At 39.2% G+C, this 19,047-nt stretch overlaps 1 long non-coding RNA gene across 1 annotated transcript in view; it reads left to right on the plus strand.

The window, feature by feature from the left end:
- Window positions 1–19,047, plus strand: part of LOC123859427 (uncharacterized) — a 114,713-nt gene that overhangs the window by 57,250 nt on the left and 38,416 nt on the right. Inside the window, exon 5 of the long non-coding RNA XR_006794468.3 lies at window positions 15,382–15,507. This is a non-coding gene — a long non-coding RNA (uncharacterized LOC123859427). The remainder of the gene's footprint in view (window positions 1–15,381; window positions 15,508–19,047) is intronic.

Below are 19,047 nucleotides of genomic sequence, written 5' to 3' on the forward strand. Positions count from 1 at the left end.
CTTGTAGATTGAATCCATGGGATTTATCATTCTATTAATGTACCTTGTAGTAAAGTGCAGGCTTGTGTATCTACCTGCTCTCACTTTTATAATATATATTACATCTTTTTAATGGACATCAGGAGAAATGCCAGTGGGTCTAAATGAAATATTACTATTGTTGCATTCATTCTTACCAACTCTGTCAGGCTAGATGAATTAAATAAGGAACAGTGTATGCTACTAAAACCACATTTACCATATACTCAAGTGTCTGCATACAGCATAAATACAGATATTGAATATACTTAGGGTTTTCTTTACCAAGAACCAGAAAAGTTCCTACGTTGAAAATAAATTGAAAATCAAATGGATGATTTGATTGTTAAACATGAGGCTGAGCTATTGTTACAGCACCCATTGTCTGGGGCAGACAGCATAGCTGGAGACTTCTCAGTTCCTTTTGTCCTCTACCTGGTGATTGAGCAGGTGAGAGGGGGCGAGGTAGATGTGAGAGATACAGGTTATAAGATTATGAATAGTGGTAAGAAGGGTGAACTGAGGATCAAGAAGCCTGGGGGGACTCCTGAGGACAGAAAAACCAGGGATCTTTGATCTGCAGCTCTGTATATCCTTCAGAACATTTGATTTTTTTCCCCTTCTCTCTTTGTCCACCCCCCCAACCCCCCAGCCAGTTGTCCAGACAACTTCTCATCTTATTTCTTCTCTATAAAGACAGTATAGTCGTTTTTGGAAATCTCACTTTAGCATGCATGCTTCCAGATTTGAATAGAAAATTCACCCCAGGGAGAATTCACCAGGGAGAATTCTACCTTGACATCTTTCCTACAGGAAGAAGATGAAAGGGCTCAGGAGCCAAGGGCCAGAGAGGAGAGCACAGCGTGGATCTCCAATTTGGGCGAGTGACACTTAAAGTTTGCAGTTGCAGCTCTTGTCCTAGATTGCCACTTGAAAAATGATGTAGTGATGTCAGAATGTTCTGTTTTGCTTTGCTTTTTAACTTTTTAAAGAAGTTGCAAAATAGTTTATAGAGAATAAAGTATTCAGCTCTTAAGTGCGCAGCTCTGTGATTACACACACACACACACACACTCCTTGTAATGATTATTAGATAAAGATTTAGAATATCATCAGCACCCAGAGGCTACCATGTGACTCTTCCCAGCATATACATTCACTGAGGTGTATTTCTCAATCTCTTGCAAACACCGTTCAAAGGAGGCTTATATTTGCTTGACAGATATTGCTAAGAAAAATATACCCCCATAGCTTCCTTTGAAGAATCAAAATTCAAGCCCTAGAAAACTTATTTGGCTAGCATTGTAAGTGTGGGTATTAGCTGCTCCCTATTTCCGGATAGTTCCAAGGGCAACTATTGGCATGATCTACAGGTATCTTTTTACTGAGGGTCATTGCAAGCCACAGTAGGATTCCAGCAGGCTCATTTACAATCATACTCATCTTCAGTAGTGATCTCTGTGGCTTCCTGTGTAATGAGGTGATTTATCATGGTATGTCAGCCATAGAGAGTTCAGTATAAATGAATTTGGTCTCTTAAAAAAAAGGTATTTATATCTAAACACGTCTACAATAATCTGACATTGCCCTTTAAAGGTATGCACATATTATGTGATTTGCATATGAAGAAACCAGGCATTACTCTTACTTGAGTGACTGTCAGCTTCAACAGCTGCACCTGGTAGTCCCCAGGTCTGTCATTGTTTCCATGATAGAGCTCATTTTTCAAGGGTTAATAACATAGACCTTAACATTCACTTTGGGTTGAAACTTGGCAACCACTACGAGTGTACAGCCGAAGGAGCTGATTTTAAACAAAAATGGCTTAAATTGATTTACCCTTTTCAAATTAGAGTATGTCACAATAATGGTACTTTGCATCAGTTCTAATGGTTTACATTTATTTAATGTTAAAATTTGTAAGCTATTATTCCCAGGTAGTGATTTGGGGGATGCCAGCCATAGGACAAGTTAAGTAGAGATTGGTTTCCATTTCCATTGAGAACTCCAAAAGAACTTTGCAAATTTTGACTATTTTTCTTTTGTAATATCATTGCTGTTTTAAAAGAAGAAATGTTATTGCCCTTACCTTTAATAGAGGAGAGCAGTTGTGGGAGTAAGTGCAATTTGAAAAGAAAGGTGGAAATAAAACGTTGGAAATCACATTTAGTGGTATAGCACCCTGATCTCATAATAGATTCCTCTCAGCTCAGCACCTCTGAGTGGTGTTTGAACTGGGCTAAGCTGGGGTGTGTGCAGTTGCTCATGGTGTTTAGTTTTTCAGTTTAAAAAACTTCACATAGATACAAAAAAAAAGAAAGGAATATTTGTATTCCCACAGTCATACAAATTTTTGCTACTCTGTTCAAATGTGCATGTCTTTTTACATACATTTGTTAAAAGTATGAACTCTTCCATCCTCCTTACTGAGCCAACAGAAGTTAAAACTCCACATTCATTTCTCTCTTTTTAAAATTACTTAGATGTCAGCATACTTGTATATTTAATGTATAGTCACATTCTAAAGAAAAATGCTGCTGGGCTATTTCTATACTAAAGCCATCTTTTCAATGAGAGAAGTGGACTAATGAGGAGATTGTACTGTCCATTTTGAACTTTGATCAATTTTTGACTAAGCGTGATACAGGCAGAAATTTGGAGATGAGGGTCTCACATATATTAGACAGTGAGACTGAGTTATCAGGTGTCAAAAGAAGCAACTTCATTCTTGTATTGTACAAAGGCATGGCTAGGGAATAAGAAAAGCTTTAAAGTGGTTAGTATTACAGAATGGTCTGTAATAAATTAAAGACACGAGGCTGGAGGAATATAGTCTAGATATAGCAAAGTTCAGAGGGAATGGCATTTGCCATGGAGCCAGGCATTTTTGGCTTCGAATTGTTTGACCATTTGCTCGGTCATTTGTGCAACCTCGAGCATGCTAACCATCCCTGCTGATACTCAGCAAAGTTTTAACAGTGGCTGTCTTCCAGCATTTTGGTGAGAATTAAAAATAATGTATGTAAAGTATTTGTCACAAAGTAGTTGCTCAACAAATGGTGTTCTTATGATGGTATAATTGTAAGGATTTAAAAAATGAACTTACAAGTCATGGAGAGCTTCTGCCAGTCATATCACCTTATTCTGCGAGGTCCCAGGGTACACATATCTACAACCTTCTTGGTGGCAACTGCTTCAGAAATCGTCCTAATTTCTCTATGTGACTCTCACACCCAGGAAAAGATACTTTACACCTATAAAATGGTCAAGGGGGACAATGCTGCCCAAAGAAGTATCTAGGGTATCTAGACAGATGGCACTTAGCCAAGCAATCTGATCTTTTCTATGAGAAGTTTAAATTCTAGTACTAGGTAATAAGGCAAGAAAGTGGTAAAAGCAGAAAGACATACAGAAGAGAAGGCAATAAGCACTTACGGGCTAGAAAGAAGAGAAGAGAGCAACCACAATACGGTGAGAGTAAGTAAGTTGCTGCAAAAGCAGTAAAACAAAAAGCTGGGTCACTGTAATGGAGGAACACTTGAGCCATGAGCCATAGACAAATCTTCTGGAGGAGAAACTCTATGAGCAGCAGTAGAGTGTTCCTATGAATAATCCTCCTAGAGTTGCTATTGTACTTAAAATGATATTTCCGTCCTCCCACAAGCCTGGTTCTATGTTGCCTTTATAGGACTTCCTGTCAGTTATGTTACACCAAAACCCCTTTAACTGAGGTAATTTGAGTGTATCATCCATAAAGCCCAATAAATACATTGTTTGATCTATAGATCAAAGTCCACTTAGAGAAAGGACCCAGGTATTTTCCCTAGAGTCCAAGTAAAGTCATGGATGTGTGAAGCAGTGTGGTATTTGGAGAAATTGTGAAAGATTTAGTGTTCCTAGACCATAAAATGTGAGTCAGGGAGAGGGGAGAGATGAAGCTGGGGAGGTCAGCAGGGGCAAGCTCTTTGAGGCAAAGTAAGAAATGTGAAGGAGCCTGCAAAATATCTTATAGCTGAGGGAGCCATTAAGGGATTTCTGAGAAGGGAAATGATATGATTAGATTTATTTATTTTTTTTTAGGCAGAAAAAAAAGGTTGTTTTGTGGAAGATCATTTGAAGGTGACAAGGCTAACTAAAGGGAGACAGATGGAGAAACTACTAAGTAGACTAGCTTCTGATTACCAGGGCTTTAAATAAGGAAGCGGCAGTGGGAATGGGGAGGAGGATATGGTATTCAATAAAGTTTTCATTAAGTCAGAAATACTTGGTTAATGTAGAGAATGAAGTGGGGAGTCAAGGATGACTCCTAAGTTTCTAGTTTGGGCACCTCAGGGGATTGTGGTGATATCAGTGTAGAAAGAGACTACAGGAGGAAGAGATGGATTTGGGAGAAGATGGTACCCGCCATTTTGGACGTGCTGTTTACGATGTCTACATGACATCTCGGTGGAGTTGTTTAGGAGGCAGTTATATGTATAATATGAAATTCAGGGGAGAAATCAGTGCTGGGGACAGAGAACACATCCCTTTTATGTGGTAGTTGGAATCACAAAGGTGGAAGAGATTAAGGAAGGGTAGAGGAGGAATAGCATTCAGAAGGGGATGCAACACCATTGAAAGGGTAGGCAGAGGAGGGATAGTCATGTCAAAAGGAGAGAAGGAATAGTCAGAGTGGAATAAAGAAAGTCAGGAGATGATGGTAGAATTGCTGTTAAGAGAGGGTAGAGCTCACTAAAGAGGCAGTAATTATCAACATAATTCAGTGTTTGGGTGAACACAGAAAGGTGACTCCTGAAACAAGGGCAGTTCAGTAGGAAGGAGGGGTTGGAAGACACTGCAATGGAGCTCTCACTGGAAATAAATGGATACTGCTGTTTTGACAAGTTTAGCTGGAGATATGGTGGGGAGAAGAGAGAGGCTGGGGCCGTAGCTAAGGGAGATCCGGGGACAAGGGAGAAATGGGATCGAAGTAGATGTTTTTTGTTTTTTTTGTTTCAAATAATGGGAGAAACTTGAAGATGTTTATAGGCAAAAGAGGAGACAGTAGGGAGAGAGGAGCTTAACTTGAGATATAAGTGAGGGAGAGTTCAACTGATTAAATGAGGTCCCAGAGGAGGGAGATGAGTCTTAAAGGCAGACTCAAAGGCAGACTCATCTCATTCTCTGAGACTGAAGAAAAGTGGTGGCTGCAGTGGGGTGGAGAGCTGGAGGGTGAGATCATGCCTATGGATTCCATTTTCCCAGTGAGGAGGGAGGCAGTGTCCACTGCTGTGAGTGAGAGGTGCAGGGCTGAGCCTCTAAGGAGCCTGGAGAAGGTCTGGAATTAGCAGTTACTTTCAGGAGTAGGAGAAGGAGCTGATGATAAGGTGATAAAATGCTTATCAGAGCCTGAAGGCAGAGAAATTCAGAGACCATGAATGTATAGTGATACCCTTCTGTAAGGTTATAGGAGGTTTTTCAGGCAGTGCTCAGCTGCTTATAATTAAGGTTATATCTTAAAACCACATTTAGGTTTTTCATGCGTGTTCATTCGAGTATGCATGGTCCTCTTTGGGTTTATTCTGAATGCACTGAAATGAGAATCGGCAGGGCTTCACACTGAACTGGTGGCGTTTGGGCTGGACACTGTGGAGTGATTCTTAACCCTATCTCATATTTTGCTTGGTTTTCCAGTTCATGCCATATTCTCTTGGAATGAGAGCACATGTCTTTGTTTTTTTACGTAAAGCACATTTAAATTTGGGGGGGGATATGTAAAAGAACTATCACTTCTTGGGCACCACGGGTTACCCAAGACCCGAAATCATGGCTGCGGCTGTTTCTGCTTGCTTCCAGACAGAAAATATATTCAAGCATTAGCTCAGGCACACATGCCCAAAACACGTGGATTTACAGTGTTTAACACTGTGGCCCAACTGGTCGCGGGCTGCGTCATCCTCATTATCTGTGTTAACTCCTAAAGACAGAGAAGTAGTTTTGTATAAAATAAAGGCTTATCTGAAGCTTTGCTCCCAGCTCCAACTGAATGCCAAATTTCTTTGAGTATGAAAATGCTAGCAGAAATCTTTTCTTGTAAAGATGTATCGCTTTTATTCTCTTTTTGCTCCTCCGACTTCTGGCTGGACATGTGAAAAACCGTCAAAACAGCCGAAGCCGAGCTGCATCGGAGGCAGTAATGGCTCTTTTAACAGCAGGGAAGAGAAAGATCTCAAAAGTGAAGCCTATTGTCAGGAGACTTGCGCCCGCCCTGGCCAACTTCCAAGTGAGACTTAGTTTGGATTAGACTTGGGTTGGGTAACATTTAATTTCTAAAGTGGAGATTTAAGTCGAATTGGTAACATCTCCAAGTTTAACCACCCACAGGTGATGATGGCACTTAAAAAAAAATTACATAAAAATGCCCAATTCTGGGTAATAATTATAATAACACAACATGCATTCATCTCAAGTTTCCTATCTCTGAGCCTTGGCCTTCAAACGCTATGCAAATTTTGCATGTGTGGCTATTTGGAAATAGAGTTCTTTTTTGGTGTGATTGTGTAGTGAAGTAATTACATACATAACTCTTGGATATTCAGTTAGTTTGATTTGAAAACATTTACCAAATAATTTGCCTCCAGATTTCAATTAGCAGAAGACTTACCTACATTAGCCTTGTACATGGAGTGGCCAAACCGTATTGATCATCAGACTGTAAGGGATTCTCTACGGCACAGAGGCCAAACCAAAACAGATAAGTGGCTCGTCATACACACATTTATGAGCCAATGGAATGACAGTCCTCATTTGAAAGCAAACAGTATAAATTTGGCCCATACCACAGTGGGTGTGAAAATTGCAAGGTAAAATAAAACAGATGAGACCATTTAAGTTTGAAATGGAAGAACAGATCACTGGCAACAGCTATTTACTTTCACAGCCACTAAAATAGGGTGTTTTGTTGTGAAAACTATCAATACAGAGTGATGGATACCCTGCTTAAAGTGCCAATATGATGCCATTCTGAACTGCAAAACGATTTCATTACAAGTGTATGGGGAACCTTTAAACATGACATTACGATGAGACTATAATGCAAGATAACAATGGAAAAAACAATTTCAGAGGAAGTGTAAGGAGACTATAACCATGCAGTTAGAAGGCCACTGGAATGTGAGATTATAATAGCTCAACATTAAGATGGTGAGAAGGATATGGTCAATTGCTTTTTTTTTAAAACTGGGAATAACCTAGACAACATTTATACTCAGGAATAGTACAATCATGGGATGTATTTTAGGGAGGAGGAATACTCGACGCCAGTACAACCAGTTCTCATCCCCATTCAAAAGTGTATCCCCATCTTTTTTCCCTCACCTGAGGTTAAGCTGGAGACAGTTTTTGTCTGACCCTATCATTCTCCTTCAACCATTCCACTCTGAGGCTCTGTTGCAAGTTCATAAACATTTTCTTTCTTACTCATGTGTAGTCCCGTGACTTGGCTGCATTAGCCATCCGGGTATGATTTGTGTTCGACTAGGATCATTTTTTACTGTCTACCTTCCCTCTCTGGCCTCTGGTCATCACTCGACCTCAGCTGAAATCTCACCACTGGAAATGCAATTCCCTTGGGTCTAAAAGGAATTTTCATTATCAAGAGTGTCTAATGAATGAAAGTTGAAAAAACACAGAGGAATGTGTAAAATTAAAGTACCTATTTGAAGGTACTTACCTTTGACGTTACCTTCAAACAGGTACTTAAATTTTATAAACTATAAAATTTGTAAAAAATTGTAAACATGAACAATCTAAGAAGCATAGACTTTGTCATCAGCTAGGCCTGAGTTCATATCACAGCTCTTACATTGAGTTGTGTGTGGACCTGAAGACTTTCTAAGCCTAGATTTCCTCATTTGTAAAATGGAGCTAACAATGGCATTTAATTCCTAGAGTAATTATGGAATGAAATAGATATTGTATATGAAACATCTTGCATAGTACCTGGCCTATATGAGGGATTTTTTTTAAAAAAAGATTTTATCTATTTATTTTAGAGAGAGAGAGAGAGTGTGTGTGTGAGTGCGTGCAAGCAAACAGGGGAGGTGGAGGGGCAGAAAGAGAGGGAGAGAGAGAGAATTTCAAGCAGACTCTGCTGAGTACAGAGCCTGACACAGGGCTCAATCTCACAACCCTGAGATCATGACCTGAGCCGAAATCAGGAGTCCAACACTTAACCAACTGAGCCACCCAGGCACCCCAATATGAGGGATTCTGTGAATATTCTCTCCACACAGATATAGAGCAGGATAAAAGAACGGGTTGAAATCCTGAAGAGTGAAGCCAAGAAGAGAGAATGGGGCTTAGTGACAGTGTGAGGGAGAGGATTCCTCCCTAATTTCATTTACAATTGATCTTTGAGCCCCTCTAGTTCAGTTCTAATGGGACAGTCTCTTAGTCTTGATTATCTAAGGCATGTTTGTGTTTTCATATCTTTTCCTGCTGTACTGGAAAATTCTGTCCTTGCGCGATGACTGTGGCCACTGACTGAGCTGTCTGTCACTGGGACTCTTTCCTCTAAGCTTCTACCTTACCTGGCACTACCTTAAATAAAGTTACCTCATCTTGGATCACAACCTGGGGCTGCCATTTCTTAGCTGCTGAAGTTATACGGAAGTATGTAAACAAGAATTTTGTTATGCCCTTGAACCAGTTTTAAATCTGTTCATCAATATCCTACCTAAAGGACCAATTCACTAATAAGATCAAACATGATTTGGTGAACATAGAATAAAACCTTTTCTCCTCAGAGTTTTCTTCTGTTAAGAATCCTGATTTTTAATTGTGGTATTATTTTTGTCTAAAACCCTCATAATGTTAACAAAACATTCTCATGAAGGAGTTACCTGGCTCTAAAAATATGTCCTTGGATTACTCAGGTTTAATGGCTTCATTTAGTGTACCATTGGCTTATTTCCTTAAAAGTCCTTCTATAGGGATGAGTCATCAAAGGAACAACTCACTAATCTTGAACTCCTTGAGAACAGGGCTCATGATGAACATGCAGTTACGGTCCTAGGCCCTAGTAGTGCCAGACATTGAAGGTGATTAATAAATGATTCTTGGAATAAATTTTATGTAGACTGTAAACCAAACAAAATTATTCAAAGCAATATAATCTGGGGTGATCTGGAAATCAGTACAACTGCTTTGTACTCTGCCCATACTGAGCACCGACTATATGAAGGACATGAAGGTAAGCATTAAGGACATAACATAGAAGTGGGGAAGAAACATATTTCTTATTTGTCTAAGGTATGCGAGACCTTCACATGCCTTATTACTTAGTTCATTTCATTTTTAACACAGCCCTTAGATGTAAGCATTGCCATCCATATTTTATGAAGAACACAGGCTAAGAGAGGCTGAGAAACTTGTCTGAAGTGCTGGGATTTGAACATAACTGTTCCACTACAAATCCTTTGCTATTTCTGCTCTGTCCCATTGCTGCTCCTGTGTGAATTTAATTACAATCCAACAGAGGAGAAGAGACAAGAACATAAATGACAAATGGCAAGGTAGCCTGTGATAAGTATCATCTGAGCAGAATGAAACATACCAGAGGGTTTGAATGAGGAGATCACTTCCACCTGAGGTTCTGTCCTCATCATGCATTTTTTTCTCTTTTCTTCTTCCATCTGTTTTTTTGGGGATGATGTTTTCCCCAAATGGCATGCCCTCTCTTTCTACAAGCAATGGTCAACACTGACTTTACAACCTGCTTGAGCCAGTAATTGTTGCATACTAAAAAACCCAAGTTCCTAGGCCACATGCTTTCTTCTAGGTCCTTTTTCATCTTCCCCCACCCTGGATGACCTTCCTTCTCTCTCCACTGAGGGTTGAAGATACCCTCTTTCAGATCCAAATCACATTCACTTTCTGGGAACTCTTCCCCCATGACAATTAGTACTACCTTCTCTCTTTTTCTGCTAGCACATTGGTCATATATGTATTTGGTACTTGTTCCCCACTGTCTAGCACAGTGGAGTATCTTGATGGCAGGTCAAGCTGTGTTTTCCTTTGGGATTTGGATGACTCTGGGCATGTCTGCCATATTAGCAAGGTGGACCTGTTAGTAGTCCACTTAACTGAGGGATGGAGAATTCTCTTTGGGTGTCAGGGATAAGTTTGGGGAAAACAGAGAATCAGAAACACATGCTTTGTCCCAAACATATCACCTTTATAGTAGGAGGATGGGTTTCCTTTATGATTCCAGCCTTCCTTGTGCCCCCATCCAGTTGTGTCTGAGTCAGAAGGTGGTGGGACAAGCAAGAGGCTATAACAAAAACATCTGAAACTGTTTTCATCACAAACTGTCTGTGAGATGTCAGGGCAAGAAAGTAGCTTTGCTAGAGACTGACATACAGAGTAACACTGTGTGCATCTGGTATTAGTTTTAGGGCAACACACAGCAGGAGATCACTGTGGAGATCACTGTGGAGATCACAGTCTGGCTGTGATCAGTTCATCACAGGCCTCAGCAGAGAATCTTTGCTCCTGAAGTCTGTAGATTTCTGGGGGAAGGGTTAAGCTCTGTGGCAGGAGGACCACAATTCCATGTGCATGTGATGTATTCTGGATGAGCAAACTAGTATGTCTCCCAAACGGATGCTGTACTTCCTTTCAAATGTATGTAGAAACTATTATGATGACTAAATACAACTTTATTGAAAAAATTACTAATAACTTGCATCAAAACATATTTTTTCAGTTTTTTATTTTATTTTTTTAAAATTTTTTGGAAAGAGAGTGCAGGTTTGCGGGGGAGGGGCAGAAGGAGAGGGACAAAATCTTAAGTAGACTCCATGCTGCGTGTGGAGCCTGACGCAGGGCTCCATCTCACCACCCTGAGGTCATGATCTGAGTTGAAATCAAGAGTCAGAGGCTTAACCAACTGAGCCACCAAGGTGCCCCTATTTTTTCAATTAAGATATAAAATATACCTATTTTTGAATAAATATGAGTGAACATGAAGCTTTCAGTATTAGAAAGATGTTCTCGTACTCACCGATGCTGTGAGTGGTGAGGGGTGGAGTTAGTGACACCTGGTGGTGGCAGTTCCTGTTAGTAATGAATTAGCTCCGTGAAGACCGGTACTGGCTCTTCTTACCATTAAACACGTAAACGCTGGTGCCTGGCAGTTAGTAAGTCAAACCTGACTGAATGAATAAGTGAATGAATGCATAAAGTTTGAGCTGACAAATGTCTACCTTTCAACCACTGGATTCTGACATGTTACATAGAACTCCAGCTATAGGTTCCCTGAAAAAATTTAAAAAAAAGTCTGCCAGTTCTCAGTCAGTTGGTACATAAATACTGTGCTAATTAATGGGATGCAGTCATGTGATACTTGTGATACCTGTGAAAATTAATGGGTCAGCCCACATACCAGTGTATGAACTTGTTCCCATCCAAGGACTCAGTTGAGATGGGAATAATAATTTCATATAGTGCACTTCACTTGTGACTGTCACAATAAAACCTGAGTTATAAGAAAAAGACCCATGTCATTTGAATTTTCTTTTACTAACTTGAAATATGATTTATGGGGCAACTGCGTGGCTCAGTCGGTTAAGCATCCGACTCTTGATTTCAGCTCAGGTCATGATCTCATGGTCATGAGATCAAACCCCGCATCAGGCTCCATGCTCAGTGCAGAGTCTGCTTGTCCCTCTTTCTTTCTCTCTGCTGCACCCCCTGCCCCCCCGCCCCACTCACATACTCTCTTTCTGTCAAATAAATAAATAATTAAATATCTTAAAAAAATAAAATATGATTTATAAAGACTTTTGACTAAAAATGGAAAAACTCTTTATTCAATTCTTCAAAGGGAGTAAAACATGTACTCAGGATTTAATTAAAGCATTTTCCATGAAGAGATGTCAGCTTTGGTTGTAACCTCCTAATGGACTCTCATACATGGGCCAGAGATTATACTCCAAACTCTATGAGTAAGACCAGTATAGGCAGTTCTGATATTTCTCTTTTCCCTCACCCTGGGACTGTCAACTCTTAGAAAATCCGAGTAGGTCCTAATTTATAAACATTGAATTTATGCTCATGCCATTGAAGCATCATGGGAGAGATAATAAGAGGAAGTGGAATCAGGAAATTCAGAGACCCCCAAATTGTTCAAGTGGAAAGGAAGTTTAGAGATCATCATAGTCCAGCCTGTCCATTTTACTGATATGGCCCCAAATATGAAGTGACTGGTACAAGATCACATATCCAATTAGTTCTAGAGTTAGACCACTAAGATTTTTCTTGCCTCAAAACCTCTACTTGGCAGTGGTCTCCATTAAAAAAAACAAAACAACCCCCCCCCCAATGTATCCAGGGTTTAACTCCAATGTTACCTCTTCCAACATTGGTTGACCCAATGACTCTCGATAGACGTGTTTTCCATTTGCCCCTCTAGCACTGCTTTCCACCTGTCCCAGTGAGATGACCTTTAAAGTCAATATCAGTAGGTTCCATTGCCCTCTGGCTTCTGGCTGGGTATGGCCAATGGGATACTTGGCAGGGTGTTGGCAGCGAGGAGGAAATTGAGGTCAGTGCATTTATTAGCATGGTGGTCTGGCAATATGACTGTAAGCCATTGGTGGCTGTCTTCACTACTAAAAGCCACAGTTCCTAGTGGGAGACCCAATAGGAGAGGTATAGCTTTCTCTTGGGTTCTGGTCACTGCTCCTTTCCTTTGTCCATCCAGGCCTAGGGGGAGGACTGGCTCCCCACTTTTTATTAGTCCCAAGATACTTCACTGTTCCTTGCTGACTTACCCTCGTACTGCCCACACTATTTGTTTATTTAAAAAAAAATTTTTAAAGGCTTTATTTATTTACTTGAGAGAGGGAGAGGGACATGCAGACTCAGTGTTGAGCATGGAGCCTGACGCGGGGCTTGATCCCATGACCCTAAGATCATGACCTGAGTCGAAATCAGGAATCAGACACTTAATCGAATGAGACACCCAGGCACCCCTACCCACACCATTTAAAAAGTACTTTTATTAAACTCAGTTACTCCATTGAGTATAAAATCGATTTCCTGCTTGAACCCGGATTACTATACCGCTCCTCTGTTGCCTTATTTTCTTCCCTCATAGCACAAATGGCAAACTATCTTCAACTTGGGTTTTTTGTTTGTGTTTTTTTTTTTTTTTTAATTTTGTTTGTTTGTTTTTTACTTACTTATAATCTGGCTTTCCCGACCAGAATGTGTTTCCATGGCTTGGCACAGTGCCTGACACATGGTAGGTACTTGATAAATGTTTGTTGAATGAATAGGTCCAGGCATCAAACTTCTAGCTCAAAATTCTTTCTACACATTATAATGAGAATAACCCCCTAGAACTTTTAGGCATGAATCTATGTAAAGGGGAATTTTAATTCATTTCGATGACAATATAAATTGCGTAGGCTTCTGTGGCTGGTAGCTACTATTTAATGTATGGTTTCTATAGTAAAATGTACGTTTCATTAATCCATTATTTTTCATTAGATTGTAGTTTCATGAAGGTAGGGACCAGGTGGACCTTGCCCATGGTTTATGTCTGAGGCTTTGGACACTGCCTGATACAACCTAAGTTTTACTTCGTGTGAAATACCACGCTGAACACTGGTGACCTGGAGATATATAAGGCAGAGACTCTATCCTGAGGGGCCCACAGTCTTACTGAAGAGACTAAGATGAACAAAATCACAGGTGATGTAATGGGAAAGTGTTTCAGGATCACAGAGAAAGAAAAAAGGCCAGTGAACTCTTTAGATAATCTGGTGGAGGGAGAAGGGAGCCTTCTAGGATTTTCCTTTTCTGAAACTACTTATTCAGCAGCATTATTTCAAAACTACGAATTCTAAAGTGAACTTTTGCAACCCGATCCAATTAGAAGCTGAGGATTTCATGTAAATACAAAGCCTTTCTGCTTTGTGCTGCTGGTTTTATATTTTCCTTCTTTTATCCTTTTATTCTCTTCAGAAAAAAAAAGTGAAGGAAGTAAAGATCATTTTTGAATCTGGATTTTCTGAGTGTTGGCCATGTTCAAAAGATGATAAAATCTTGTTTTTCAAGAGTGCTGTTTTGGAGCATCATGAAACTTATTTGACCTTGACTGCAGGGAAAAAAAAATTACCAAAAAAAAAAAAAAAAGCAGAGAAAGAAAAACTTGTTATATTCCCCACCAGAGGGAGACAATTTTTTTCCTTTTGCCTTTCAAAACCTAAATTCTGATTAACATAGATTTGAAGAGTACAATACAAGGTTTACTAGAGCTGATTAATACCCAGGGGAAAAAAACAAACTTACAATCTAATTTGTTTACTTTTGTCTTTTAATATCAAATTATTTTCGAGATCTAGGTTCTGTTCTGCCAGCGCAGTAAATGCTACTTAACATGCATGAAACTTTAAGAGCTACTTGTTATTTCAGTGTCGACTTTCTCTCTAATTATGTTAGTATGGATTCAGATAGGACACTGATAATATAACAACATGGAATAATTTAGCATAATTATTTCCTGTAGTAAGTCATTTACAAATCAACCTTAAACTTTAGAGACAGGGGCATGGTGGTGGAGGAAGAGGCCAAACTGGTAACAATGTCTTCTTCTGTTGGCAAGACTGTAGATGAGGAAAATGTCGAAAAAAGCTGAAACTGAGTCAGTCAGTTTTCAATCTACTGCAACTCTTGAAAACTTTTTCAAAAGAAATCTACTTACAGTAGTTGCTAATTTAGGAAAAAACAATGCATGAGCAGTAACTCCTATCTATGGCATATCTGTGCTTAGGATAATTAAACATTTTATCAAAAATGTAGAAAATTGTACAAGACCTCCTGTACTTTTAAGAAGTCCAATTACATGCCCAATTTAATAGAGAGAGTGTGAGATCTACATGTCCAGTGTAATTACTTGGATGTTTCATTCTTCTCTATGGTTCTTTTCGGAAACCCATTCAGAGCTGACCTGTGTAAATGTTTTTTAAATGACTCTGAAACATTTTACAAATCCAATTAGTGCACAGTCAGATCTTCTCAGCTCACCTCATTTGACACAGGGTACTGACAAAGTAGACTTACTGCTTATCGTGACTCTTTTTTTTTTTTTTTTTTAAGATTTTATTTATTGAGAGAGAGAATGAGATAGAGAGAGCATGAGGGGGGGAGGGTCAGAGGGAGAAGCAGACTCCCTGCTGAGCAGGGAGCCCGATGTGGGACTCGATCCCGGGACTCCAGGATCATGACCTGAGCCGAAGGCAGCTGCCCAACCAACTGAGCCACCCAGGCACCCTATCGTGACTCTTATTTACTTACTTTCTTTGTCATTTTTAGAAGACGTGCAGCGGGGCTGTGGAACAGCTCTCAGAAGCTCACATTTAAATATGGGATGATGTGGAGGCATCAGGTAAAATATTTGTCTGGTTCGGAGCCTGAGTTTCTCATCATAATTCAGTGAAGGTAAGTGGATGCTTTGGAAAAGCACAGAGTGTCACTTACGTTTCACTTGCCTCAGGTATCATTTAATCAGCGAGCACGGTTAATAATTCTGCTTTTCCATTTGTCAAGATCTCAATATTTTTTCAATATGAGGTCTGCTCCAGTGTACTTTACATGACACTTTATAATTAGTGGTACTTGAGAATTTGGCAGTTTTAAAAATTCATACAACATTCTTAGTTACAATTTATAAATGATTTTAAAGTATAATTAACATTCATCTTTACAAGTTATATGCAAACAAATATGCAAATTCAGAAATAAATATGCAAACATATAAAATGTTTTTGAATTAAGTAGTCCTTAACATTTTTAATGAAATCAATATTTTATTCATATTTTGCACACAATTTTGAGTACTTACTGATTTGAGGGGGTCCATGGCATATAGGCTTTTGCATATTGCAACCTCTAACTACCAGCAACAGGAGGAAATGAGAATGAGTTCATTTTTTTTGTGAAAACAGAAAGGATGATTTTGCAGACAAATCTAATAGGTGCTGTTGAGTGGGTTACTGATGTAATTAAAATGGTCTTTTTGCTCCTTGAACTTCTTCTTTTTTTTTTTTTAAGTAGGCCCCACACCCAGCATGGAACCCAGTGTGAGGCTTGAACTCATGACCTTGAGATCAAGACCCTGAGATCAAAACCTGAGTAGGAAATCAAGAGTCGGATGCTTAACCAACTGAGTCACCCAGGCACCCTGCTCCTTGAACTCTTAACCTTACAAGGAACCTTCCTTAGGAAACATAAAACCTGTTTGGATCTCAGGATGATAAAGTTGAGGACATTAACAAAGTGCCCATTTAGCTTCTTGAGTTGGTGGTTAATAAAGGCTATAAACTGAATTTTTTTTTTTAAAGATTTTATTTATTTATTTGAGAGAGAGAATGAGATAGAGAGAGAGCATGAGAGGGGGGAGGGTCAGAGAGAGAAGCAGACTCCCTGCTGAGCCGGGAGCCCGATGTGGGACTCAATCCCGGGACTCCAGGATCATGACCTGAGCCGAAGGCAGTCGCTTAACCAACTGAGCCACCCAGGCGCCCCTAAACTGAATTTTTAACCATGGATTCTTGAGGTATTAAAGTCTGAAAGGAGGAGAATACAGGGGTCAGTATGAGATGAACACAGGATTATTGGAAAATGCACCTTCAGTGGAAAAGTCACTAAGCAAGAGTAGAGATTCAATAAGTTTACTTATGATTTTAAAGAAAATCTATTCAAAAGGTTAACTGACTCAAAATCTTTGTTTGCTCGTTCAACAAACACTCATCTTTCAGGGCTTGGCTTCAGTTCTTGCTTTTCAGGGCAGATTTCTCACTACCAGGGTCTTCCTTCTCTGAATTCCTACTGCATTAATAAGTCCATCAGGCGAAGGTTTTTATACCCTCATTCCGGGCAAGGACTACATTCAGTGCTATTGGGGGTACAAAGAAGTAGAAGACTGAATCAATTAGCACCACACAGTTTAGCTCTAAAATGTTCTTCAGTTTTTACCGGTATCCATGCTGTACTATTATTTTTTAAACGGCACATTTCTTGAGGGAAAAGAACTTCATTTATATAAGAGATGGTGAGAAGAATTCATTTTGAGTGGTGGCTCTGCGGAATTAGTAGTTGCTCACTGGAATGCTGTGTAAAGCGGGATTCTGAGGTCGTGTCATTAGAACCAATACCACTATGTTTTTGTCATCCTTGCTCAACTCAGAATCTTATTTTTAGTAGTAGCATTTCTTTTATTAGAGAATGAGAGCTTTATGATCCACTTAATTTCCCTTTTTTAACTGCTGGTAACTCAGGGGAAAGTTTTAATATAATTTTCTTTGTCTCTTTATTACTTGATTTTTTTTCTTTTATTTTGTGGACTATGTTATTGTACTGTAAATTTGTTTTAAACAGCCAGTTGCTTTAAATATTTTTGAAAGAAATAGATAATTACATATTCTTCTTTCTATAAACTTTATGGTGCCTAGCATAGGTCCAGAGCCCCAAGGAAGCATAGAATATATGCACTTTGATTGCACGGAGAACACTGAACCTAATTCTATTGGGGTCTCATATGGTAAATGCACAATGAAGCATGAATGAGTGAACGAATGAACGAATGAGTTCAGAAGGAATTCAAACCATGAGAAAGATCGTGATGGGATGTGATTTGCCAAGTAAAGCATCAGACTGGAGATGAATCTTGGCTAATGCCTTTAAAAAAGGCATAGACTAAAGATTGGAATAGTAGGAAATAGCTTGGTGGGGAAAAAAGGTTTAGCAAGAATTGAAAATGACAAGAGCCATAATGCAATAATATTTGACTCTTCTACATGGGCCTATTTGCTTGGGTGGAATGTAAGATCGCAGAGATCAACACTTAAAAAAAGTTTCATCCAGGACACATTCGTGTAGTCATCCAGACGGTATTTCCAGGGTGTTTTCAAGTTGTTTGTTGATGAAGGTGATCCTGCTACCTACATTTATTTCAAATTCAAAAACAAAAGATACAAGATGTGATGATTTGAACTTGCTGATTTAGGGTAAAATAATTCATTTACATGCATCCCAAATTAATCCCTCCGTAGAATCAGAATAAGAAATTGAAATTCTGATTTGCTGCAAACTGCTCCAGAATGTCTGTGGGGACTGGCTTTGTTTAGTTGTTGCCGCACAAGAGTCTTAGGTAAACAACATATAGCTCTATCCACGTGCATCTGGGTAGGCTTCAACATATTTATTATGCAACTTAAACATGAAAAAGCCAGATCTGCTGCACTTAGCAAAAGAACTAAATCTCATTCAGTGTCAAACAAACCCCTACCACCTTCTTGTCAAGTAACCTTGGTCTTTAAAGACTATCCCTACACAATCAGTCACTTCCATATGCCTTTCATTCTTCCCTTATTCTAGGTTTTTTTCCTCAACGTTTTGTTTCTCTGGGCTGAATTTCATCTCAGTTGATTGCCCAATTCACTTTTCATTCAGTCATAATTGTTTTTTGAATTGTCTTAAATTCTCAAATGGATTATGACAATTTGAAAATTAACAATGGTGCCATAATTGCATGGGGCTGTGTGATCCACAAAACCCTGTTGGCTGATGTTTTTCCCCCCTACCTGTAATTTTTTTTTTTTTAACCAAATGTGAAAAGGTAGAAGTACACACACAAGCAGAAAATACATACGGTTGTGATTTACAATAATGCTTAGTTTTCCAATATTTGGAAATCAACCACAGATACCTGTAAAACTATTTTAATACAGAAATGAATAAAAAAAGAATTCAATCAGGCTTTCTTTCTTTCAGACTGTTTCTTTCTCTTGTGGAAGTGGGAACATACACAAGCAGGATAACACTTTCTGTATGTGTATGGAAATTAAAATTCAGAAAAATATCATTATTCTTTAATTATCTGACTTCAGCTGGGCTCTCAGTGCAACTTGGCAATCCTTTTACTTCTCCCTGGTTGGCTTCCTCACATTCCTCATGAGGCAGCTGCTCCCAACCTTTCAA

The sequence above is a fragment of the Mirounga angustirostris genome, unplaced genomic scaffold (assembly GCF_029215605.1).
Source record: "Mirounga angustirostris isolate CCGP_5_RB_7025 unplaced genomic scaffold, mMirAng1.0.hap1 SCAF_4, whole genome shotgun sequence".
Taxonomy (NCBI): domain Eukaryota; kingdom Metazoa; phylum Chordata; class Mammalia; order Carnivora; family Phocidae; genus Mirounga; species Mirounga angustirostris.